General features: G+C 42.5%; 1 pseudogene across 1 annotated transcript; it reads right to left on the bottom strand.

Moving 5' to 3' along the window:
* Positions 1 to 5,673: 5,673 nt before the first annotated feature.
* LOC103645325 (uncharacterized) lies at positions 5,674 to 9,073 on the bottom strand (annotated as a pseudogene). Its single transcript, XR_002264740.1, has 4 exons — positions 8,954 to 9,073; positions 7,273 to 7,952; positions 6,003 to 6,535; positions 5,674 to 5,905 (listed from the first exon to the last, which is right to left on the bottom strand). The product of XR_002264740.1 is annotated as an uncharacterized protein (transcript).
* Positions 9,074 to 10,447: the final 1,374 nt, after the last annotated feature.

The raw sequence follows: 10,447 nt of genomic DNA, 5'->3' as shown, positions 1-10,447 counted from the left end.
TGAATGACTTATCAAATGCACTTTCAATTCAATGAAGATTCTCAAGAGGAGTACATTACATATATTGGTCAAGGCATGAAAAATTTGCAATGAATTAACTTATGCCTAAGAATACTTACCACCATATAGAATGTACCATTTGTTATGCCAATTGAAAGGTCTTGCTATATGAGATGGTGTCATCTAAGTATTCTTCTTGTCTTCATTCGTGGAGACTTCCTTCTTTAGCTTGTTATCTCTTTTCCTTTTAAAACTAGTCAAAAAGCACTTTGAAAAGAGGTATTAGTAGTACAAGGAAGTATTTAATGAGTGATTATATCTATATATGAATGACAAACAAATCATCATTTATGAGGCGTAAAGGCATAAATTAAATTCCTTTTAAGTCAATGCACATGTATGAGTGAATTAACAATATGCACCAATTTACAAATTTAATCCAAAAGGAATTTAACCTTCATATTGACATTTCTTTTCATAAAATAGATTATTACTAATTGAAAGTATGCCACTTGAAAGGAACTACTATTGATCAATTACCAATTGAAGCAATTAGTTCCATACCTTTGCCTTGAGCATTCCTAATCTTTCTTTTAGGTGAAGATTAACCTTTAAAGCTTGTGATTTTACCAATTGAAAGAGCACAATCTCTACTTATGAATTTCATGAAATAGCTTAAAAGAGATTGCATTAGTAACACAAGCAATAGTTTCCTATTTAGCAACCTCTAGTATATGAATGACAAGAAGGTTACTAAAATAAGAAAACCTTATGATATGAACTAAATTACCCTTACAAGCATCATGCATAACATCAATTGAAAAAAAAGATGAAAGTAGCATGATTATTTAATTAAGTTTATAGGGCAACTCTAATTCATAACATGGTGAGTGATTAATGGAGAAGATTCAAAACCAATTTAAACAGGAATGAATACATCACATAGTATTGGTTCGATCTTCTTTGAATGTTGAATGGCACACTCCATTTGTGAAACACATTCTCATGTTGTGAGACTACATAAACACTTAGATAGAAACATTAGTCTCACAACTCTAGTCATATAGAGAATTCCCCATTTGGTAAGTGCTATAAGGATTTGAATTTCTTACTTAGCACTCTATTCATTTAAGAACATGGGATAATCCTCTTTATGTCTAGGTCATGGCAATAACACGATAATTAATTTGAAATATGCCACAAGATACATACAATCAATTTAAAGCATGTAGATTGTCACAATATAAAAATATGAACTTGCAATCTACCATATAATTAGATCATTTCCAAAGCAAGGTAAAATCTTTTAAGTTCATTCTCAAGTGCTTCATTTTTCCTATGTGGCTACAAAAGACACAAAGGAATATACCAATTAAAAGCAATGTGCACTTAAAAATTAATTGTTACCATCCTTTGGATATCACTTGGTTATAGGCCTTTTTGCTTGATTCCCACAAAGGTTAATCCTTATTCCCTATAACACAAGTTCTTGCTAGAAATGAATATGAAGTTAGTGATATAACAACTCAATTCATCTTTGGGTCAATCTTAAAGGATAGACAATGTAAGATTGATAGCTTGAGATAAAGAATTGAGTTAAACCGCTCAAGCACCCCAAAGCTTCATATCATCTCTGGGTACCTGCAAAACTTATTAAGTACATTTTGGTACCCATTTTTGGATGGGTTCACCAAGGTTAGCTAATAAGTACTTAGGCACCCAAATGGCCTTTGTGCTAGTTTTAGGTGAACTAATTACCTTTCTAGCACAAGTGTCATTTTTGGGTCTCCTAAGTGAATATGAATGAATTGACATGGTAGGCTTAGGATACTCACTCATGGGACAATCCTTGCAAAGGTGTCCCTTTCTTCGGCAAGTGTAGCAAATATGGTTTTTAATTTTGCAAGACTCCTTCTTGCCTTGCTTCTTGTTTGCTACATGGTTAGTGAGCCTCTTTCTTTCCAAATTTAAGCCACCATCTTTTATGTAGGGACATGACTTAATCTCATGTCCCTTCTCATGACATTGATAACACTTTCTAGTGCATCTTCTCTTATTTGAAAGAGTGGCTTGTTTGTTACCTTGTGTGGAGCATGTGGAGGCGTGGTTGAGGCACTTGTCATGAGCTTTGTCTTTCTTCTCTTGATGTTTGCTCATGCCTTTCTTGGAAAGCTTGATATTCTTTTGAAGGGGTTTTGTGCATGCTACGGTTGTCCCCTTCTCAAGCTTTTTCACCATATTATCACGGTTATCTTGAGAAGGTTGAGCATGACATTTTCCCTTCAATTGAGTCAAGCTCCTTTTTAGCCTCTCATTTTCTTCCTTGAGCTCATTGTTTTCTTTTGCATAGGAAACATTACTTGTTCCTGAAAATTCTAGCTCAATGGAAGATTGGCTTTCTTGAGAGCAACATTTGTTAGCACATGATAATATAGTTTCTATATGAGTACATGTGCATATGTGAGGTTGGTATGATTTCAAATTAGTTAACACAACCTCATGAGCCATTTCTAACATGATATGTGAATCCATAAATTTATTATGAGAGTACATAAGCATATCATGTTTTTCTTGCAAAGCTACATTTTCAATATTTATCTTTTCTATTGTGTTCTTGAGCATAGCATTTTTATTTTCTAATTGAGCAATATATGATGAATGATGAACAACTTTAATTTGCTCAATTGAAATGTTTTCATACCTTTGGACCAAATCATCATGAGAGCACTTTAGCTTCTCATGCTCTTTGGTCAACTTCTCCAAGTCTTTGTTTTTTTCGATGAGGATATCTTCTTGCTTATGAAGCATTTCCTTTTGTTCTTCTGCTCTTTTCATGAGTTTGAGCAAGCTCATCCGGTTCTTTTTGCTTAGTTGAGCGAAGAATTTTTGAAGATCATCCTCATCTTCACTATCACTTTCATGCTCCTCCTCATCCTCACTTTCGCTTTCACTGTCACTCTCATTAGCAAAAAAGCACATATGAGAAGTGGATTTGAAAGACGAACCTTGTGAAGAGGTGGATTCGTCGTTTGGTCTCCATCGATCATTTTCTTCTTCAATTTTGTTCTTCGCCTCATCTTCCTTCATTTTGAGGAACATCCTTTCGGCGATTCTCATGGCAAGATCTATTGCCCTAGGATCAACATCTGCACTAAAAGATGAAGTCGAGGCAACCTCAACTTTTTCAAGCTTAGAAGCACTTTTGTTTCTTAGTCCCCCCGACATGATCTTTCCTCACGCGGTTAAGCGTTAGAACGAGGATTAGGCTCTGATACCAATTGAAAGTTGCCTAGAGGGGGGGTGAATAGGCAAGTTAAAACTTTTTCAACAAAAACTAGAAGCAAACTGGGTAAAACTGAATTGATCTCGAAATTCACCCAGTTAACTTTGGAAATGAGATGTTCTAAATGATCCACAGGGTTCAAAGTAGTAGATCTGAGAAGGGCACTTCTCAAAATTCACACACCAAAAATATATAAACAAATCTTTCACGGAATGGTGAGAGAACGAAGAACACGTATAAGCACAATGAACAAGAACACAAGAGACACAAGATTTATCCTAAGGTTCGGTCACACCACCAAGGTGCCCTACTTCCTCGTTGAGGCGCCCACAAAGAGCCGGGTCTCTTTCAACCCTAATCCTCCCTTTGCCGACCACAAAGGTCAAGCCCACACAATAATCTTTGCTCAAACGAGCGGGTAATACAAACTTTCTTGTGGTCTTCCACAAGATTTGGAGACTCACAAGAGACACCTAGTCGTCTAGGAGCTAGAAGCTCCAAGAGTAATGAATCCACAAAGAACTCGATGTAGTACCAAAGCTCGAATGAAGAAGAGCAAGAAGGATTTAGAGATGAAGCACCAAAATCGCAGCTCTTCAATCTCACTCAAAGATTTCTCTCCAAAGATTTGAAATGGGAGAGGCAAGAGGTGTGTGAGAGAGAGTGGGAGGTGTTTCTCAGGTTGGGAATGAAGTTTTGTGCGTGCCCTACTGTGGGGAAGAGTGTGGGAGGTGTATATAAAGGTGCTCCCAAAAGCTGGTGGCCGTTGGGGAAATCTGACTGAAATTCGGTTGAACCGGTTTCAAATTCGGTTGAACCGGATTCCACCAGTCGGTTTTCGGTTCACTGGCGGACTCAGCCGGAGACTGGACCGGACTCAAATTCGGTTGAACCGGTTTCAAATTCGGTTCAACCGGTTTCAAATTCGGTTGAACCGGATTCAAAAATCGGTTGAACCGGTTTTCCAAAAATCTGCACATGGCTTTTTCTGACAGGACTGACTGGCAGACTGGTAGTGACAGAGGGGAATAGTGCAAAAACCGGTTGAACCAGTTTCCACCAGACAAAAACCGGTTGAGTGTCCGGTTGAGTGTCCGGCTGAACCAGTATTTTGAAAAAAGGTGAACTGTGCAAAAACCGGTTGAACCTGTTTTAAAACCGGTTGAACCTGTTTTTCCAAAAATCAATTTTGACCAAGATAGACTTTAAAAGGTTGTACTACATACTTTCACTAAGGATTAACAAGGGTAAAATGGAAGTTTTGGATCAAGGATTTTTGAGCTTTTGTACCAACACCAACCTTCTTTTTGGATCCCCCTTGATAGTACGACGATTCCTATACTCAAGTTAAATAAAATATAATTAAGTAAACTCCTTGAGTCATTGGTGTCTCAAGTGATTTCTCCATGGTGTTGCTTCATAAGGATCACAAACATATTTGTCTCACCTTTTGAAGCAAACACAAATCGAGCCTATGACTTGTGCCATTTCACCATATATGAGTTCAAATCATGGCTTCAAGTCACCTTACTGATGCATCAACATGTTGTAACTCTTCATAGCTGATTAGTTCATCGACTTAGTGCAAGTACTCTCTTCTTCACCTTAGCCATGGTACCTCGGTCTACAAGCCGTCGCTTGGCCTTCACCTTTGCTTAGTTCCTCGAAGCCCTTTCCTTGCTATCTTCACCCTATCAAGCCATTCTTGAGTCACATCCTATTGAGCATCCATTGAGAGAATCATTTCTTCAATATTGTGAACCTTGCTTGAATGTCATCTAGATATAACTGCTAAGATCAATCAAGCTCTAGTTTGATTCTCATATATTCATATATGGACTAATAGTAATATGGTCAAGCCAATTCACGATTCCTCATATCTTGTTCACTTTGGCTTGACCAATCCTCTTAATCACTTCAACCTCTATTATGATCATATTTATGCATAGTGATTTCTCAGGACTTGTCCATATATTCAAACCAATATAGAGACCATATTATATCCATTTGCATTGTCTCACTGGTTATTTGACCTTGTGTTGAACTTTGTTCACTGATCATTATACACTATTCAAGTATGTTCATCATACTGAATTCCCTGTTCAACACTTAGCAAATTTGTTAGATCTTTAAATGTGTTGTTATCCAAATCATCAAAACTCACAAAAGGGATGAATGCACTTTCAGCCTCCGCGACGACTTGGCACCTCGGCGACGCGGAATCGCCGCGGAATCCACGCTAGGCGCCGCCTAGGCGCTCCGATCGACTAGGAGGTCGCCTACCCCCCTAGTCCAGGCGGAAGCCCATGGCCTAGCGCCTAGGCGCGACGTAATCGACGATTTTCAAAACTTTGCCTTCAGCACTACCGATTATAACAAGCAGTTGGCTACTGTCAAGCGTTTGAGGCAGAAAAAGAGCCCCAATGATACTTGACTCAAAGAGTGTAGGGTGGTAACCACATCTTCCAGGTATCATTTGGACAGAAAATATACATCTTTGTTTCCAATCAGTCATAAGGTATCAGAAGCTAAACCAAAAGTCCCGCGTCCACATTGCCGAACAACCATAAACAGAGTACCATCAATAGATCCTTTAAGTGCAGTACACAACCTTCTTGGTGCCTATATCAGCAGAATGGTAACTTAGCACTTGTAAATAATTGAGAGGCAGTGGAATACTGTTAAGGGATGATAGTACAAACCAGATGCCAGCGCTTACTTAATGGAGACGAAGAAACTTGGATCTCATCTATGTCAGATAAAGGGGGTGACCGGAAGCAAAACACCTTTCTTTTGAGGTCATCCCTAGCACTAGAATGTGTGTAAGATCCCGTAGTTATGTTTCCATCCTTCCAGACATCCTTCAAGAAAAATAAGATTGGCTTCTTGCACAAAGACTTCTGAACATCTCTAGTGTCAAAATCAAATTCATTTCTCTGACTCATCCTATTATAAGCAATGTAAGTACGTTGCGATCGCTCCAAATCACGAGGAAGAAGAACATTGGGGTATACTTCAACAACATAACCCAACGAGATAGCAAACGTAAGCTTTTGGCTTTGATCATAACAAATTGAACGCTGCAGGAAGCTCATGGGTTCCATTTTCATAGCCTTCATAAACAGCTCCAGACTTTCCAAGGGAGTTCAATCCAGGGTATATGGGGTCCACAAGCTCCACATGGTGAATACTGATGAAAGGAACAATTGGATGAGACGCCAATAACCCATGAGCATTGCCTCTGATATCCCACTGATGTATGACAAGAAAAAACGACATTAGAAGGATGGATGGATTTATGAGCACATATACTCAGACTAATGAAGCTGAAAACCAATGTTATTTATTGTTATGATAGCAGAAAACAAAACATCTTTAGTAATAAGCTATTATCATTGTCAAGCACATACACTGCTGATTTTCAGAGTGGCATTGAGATTTGAGAGACACAGACAGTACTGTGGAATAACCATGTGAATCCTGGCAAGTGTCCAGGGAAGAAGAGTCCGAACAAAAGTAACCTCCAAGTCCTACCAAACTTTCATTTCACTGTCATAACCACTCTGGCAATGCCCTACTTTTGTTGAAACACAATCAACGATATAATAGACCAGCTCAGATGGGGCAACAGTGAAAAGCATTACCTTCCTTTATGCCCTAATGAAACAAGTATGACTGATATGGTGAAATTCGAAACATTAACAGAGGCATCCAATATCTATACCAACCTCTACATTGGGAATGATTCAAGAATACTCCAAACATTTTCTGGGGGTGTTTACACAAAGAATGTGTAACTACTCGCGAACGAAAAAGAGGGATCAATACACGAACGAATTTCATTTTGTGGCGGTGGCTAAGAACTAGTTTATGAAGAAGTCCCACATAGCACAATAGTAAAAGCAATACTAACTGGATCAGGCAATCAGAGTTGTAGCCACCAGCTTTACAATTCAATCCCAGCAAAATGTTCAAGATAAGCTAGATACCTGGTGGAATCCGTATTCGCGGGATAGGGGCACACCGAGCTCTGTAATGCAAGCATGGAGGCGATCGTCGCTTCCATACAACTTGGGGTACCTCTTGATGCACACGTCGAGCGTCTGTGCGAGTGCAGCGGCGAGTGGGAAGCTGAGCGCGATGCCGCCACCTCCGAAAGCCATGCTATGGCTGAAGTATGTGTTAGCGGAGTGGCTCTCGGACAGCGCCCCGACGTACACCATTTCCCTCTAGTCGTACTTGCTGAGCACGGCGACCAGGTTGTCCGCGCGCAGGACGGTGTCGTCGTCGACAAGCGCAACCCACCGCGCCCCCGCCCCTCCGCCGACGAGCCGCACGACCTCAGCGGCGATGCGTGCGATCCGGAGCCCCGACGGGTGGCCCGTGGGGTTGGTGTACCTGAACCGCGAGGTGTCCGCGGACACCCGGATCGGCGGGAGGGAGCCCACCCAGGGGGTGCTAGGCCCCGGCGCGCCGGGCGCGCCCGCGTCGAGCCCGACGTTGCCGCGCATAGTGGAGGCTGGAGGGTTCACCACAAGTGGACGTACTCGCGGCGGCGTGGCCAGAGATGCGCCGACCCCGCAACGCCAAAGACGATGTGGCCGAGCGAGAGAGACGAGGCCGCGCCGGGGCCCGGGGCTGCGGCGCCCGCATTCGACAGCGCCGAGTGCTCAGAGGCAACCGCGCCCCCTCGAACGGGAATGACAGGCAACCGTTACCCTAAATTTTTCCCCCTATATAATTTTTTTATCAAATCATCAACATCTCACCCCCTATTTTTTCATCTCACGCAGCGGTTCCCCCCTATAGTATCCCTTATACCCCACTACAACTATAAAATATCATTATCTCACACTATTCATCTTTTATTACTATTTTTTGTCAACTATTAAATAGGGAGCACTGTGCAAGGGGGCGCTACAGTGCTCCCCTTGATCTGGGAGATACGTGCGCTCACCCCTACGGTTGCAGCGCGTAGGGGGCTCTCTAGCGTCAGCCGCTGCGGGCTTAGAGGCCCCCTACGCAAGGGGAGAGGGCGCCGTAGCGCAAGCGCTGCGGTCAGTCTCAACAACTGCACTAATGGGTTGCACAAGGAGAGGTTGGAAGCTGATGCAGAGCTGATCGCAGGGAACAAGATTGATGAAGTTGAAGCTGGAGCACATGACAACAAGAAGCTGAGGAGAGGTGATCGGAGAAGGAAGCTGAATTCCAAGTACTATGGCGCCAACTGGCTGTAATAGGGTCCACTTAGTTTTGATTCTCAGTATAAAATGATACACCTGCTCTATTGTAAAGTGACTTTTGGCTATTGGCAAACTTGAACAGAAAGAAATAGAAAACCACAAACCTGCTGCCGAGAGAAATACGGAGAGTGCTTAACATTTGGTATTCAGAGCTGGATCATCACCACGAGTACAACACAAGACTCCAAGCCAAAGCAGGAGCGATGGCGCCTCCGAGGGTGGAAGATCCGATGGCACAGTTGATGGCTAAAATTGATGAAGGAAACAAGGAGACGTGCCGACACATGGAGGCGATTCATGCTTCTATGGAGAAGATGGAGGCTACGGTTCAAGGGCTGGTGTCCGATCGCAGCGAATTTTAGAAGTGGCGGCCAGATATCGAGAAGAAAGTGGTGGAGATGGTGGAATCTCTGAAGAAACTTCAAACCCAGATGGGTAAGACGCCGCCGAAGACCTTCATTGCTCCAGTGGCTACCCCGCTGGGCACGATGCCAGTGGGTATCAGCGTTCCAGCAACCACTACATCATCTACGTTGATTGGAGACATGGCGACGGGTTCTACGCTGCACCGCACGGCGGATCCGTTTCGGCGACCTGCTGCTGAGCAGGAGATGAATCAGATGTCTACACTTACAGGAGGTATGAACACACCGAACCCCTATGCTCCTTGGTTGAGCCAAAGTCCCATGAGTCAGTTTGCATCACCGAACTGGTCACAAGGTTTTGGTGGAAATTTGGCCCAGATGAGTTTTCTGGTGTTTGATGGATCTAACCCGAAACTGTGGAGGAGCAGATGTGAAACCTATTTTGAGTATCATGTTGTTCCGGTGGAAATGTGGATTCGTCTGGCTACAATGCATTTTGAGGGTCCAGCCTTATTTTGGTTGCAGTCGATGGAAGGAAGAACCAGGGAAATGAACTGGGGTGAGCTCTGCGCAGCGTTGATTACCCGATTTGGTCGCGATCAGCACAATTTACTCATTAGGCAATTCTATCACATATACCAAACTGGATGAGTGTCGGATTATATTGAACAATTTGATGTGTTGTTGCACCAGCTGTTGGCTCATGATAATCATCTAACAACCACTATGGTTATTGCTCGGTTTGTGGATGGACTCAAAGATGATCTTAAGGCGGTGGTAATCATACAGCGTCCAGCTGACCTTGACACTGCATGCTCTTTAGCTTTGTTACAGGAGGAAGTAATGAGTAATACTGGACGCTGAGATCTAAGGAGACTAGATATCAGTTCACTCAATAGATCTCCGAACAAGGCCAACACGTTACCTCTGCTGTCAGGTAACCGAGCATCTGGTTTGTTGGAAGAACGCAGATCAGGGACAAATTGGGGTGCTAAAGGTGAGGGAAGTAAAATGGCAGCCCTCAAGGAATATAGGAAGGCCAAGGGACTGTGTTTTAAATGTGGAGAAAAATGGGGCCAACTTCACAAATGCTCCAACACAGTGCCTTTACATCTAGTGGAGGAGATGTGGGCGTTAAGCATTACTGACCCTGACTTGGTGGTGGAATCTGAGGAGACCGTCATGGGGCATGAGCAGGAAAGTGTGCTGGCAATATCCATAGCAGCAGTGTCAGGCAGCGAAGGAAACAAAACTATCAGGTTGTGGGCATCTATCTACTGTCAGCAAGTTCTAGTACTAGTGGATTCTGGAAGTTCAGCAAGCTTTATGAACACTCATTTGACAGGAGTAATGACAGGAGTGCAGCCTTTATCAGTGCCGTTGCAGGTAAAGGTAGCTGATGGAAGAAAGTTATGGAGTACACATGTAATGCCGGATTGCCAATGGCTGTGTGGGGGCAATACTTTTGTCCATGATTTTAAAATACTGTCGTTAAGTGGTTATGATTTAATACTGGGAATGGATTGGTTGGAGAAATATAGTCCCATGTCGATACA

Source organism: Zea mays, chromosome 1 (assembly GCF_902167145.1).
Source record: "Zea mays cultivar B73 chromosome 1, Zm-B73-REFERENCE-NAM-5.0, whole genome shotgun sequence".
Lineage (NCBI taxonomy): Eukaryota > Viridiplantae > Streptophyta > Magnoliopsida > Poales > Poaceae > Zea > Zea mays.
Note: the sequence above shows the minus strand (reverse complement) of the source record. Positions and strands in the feature narration are given on the sequence as shown.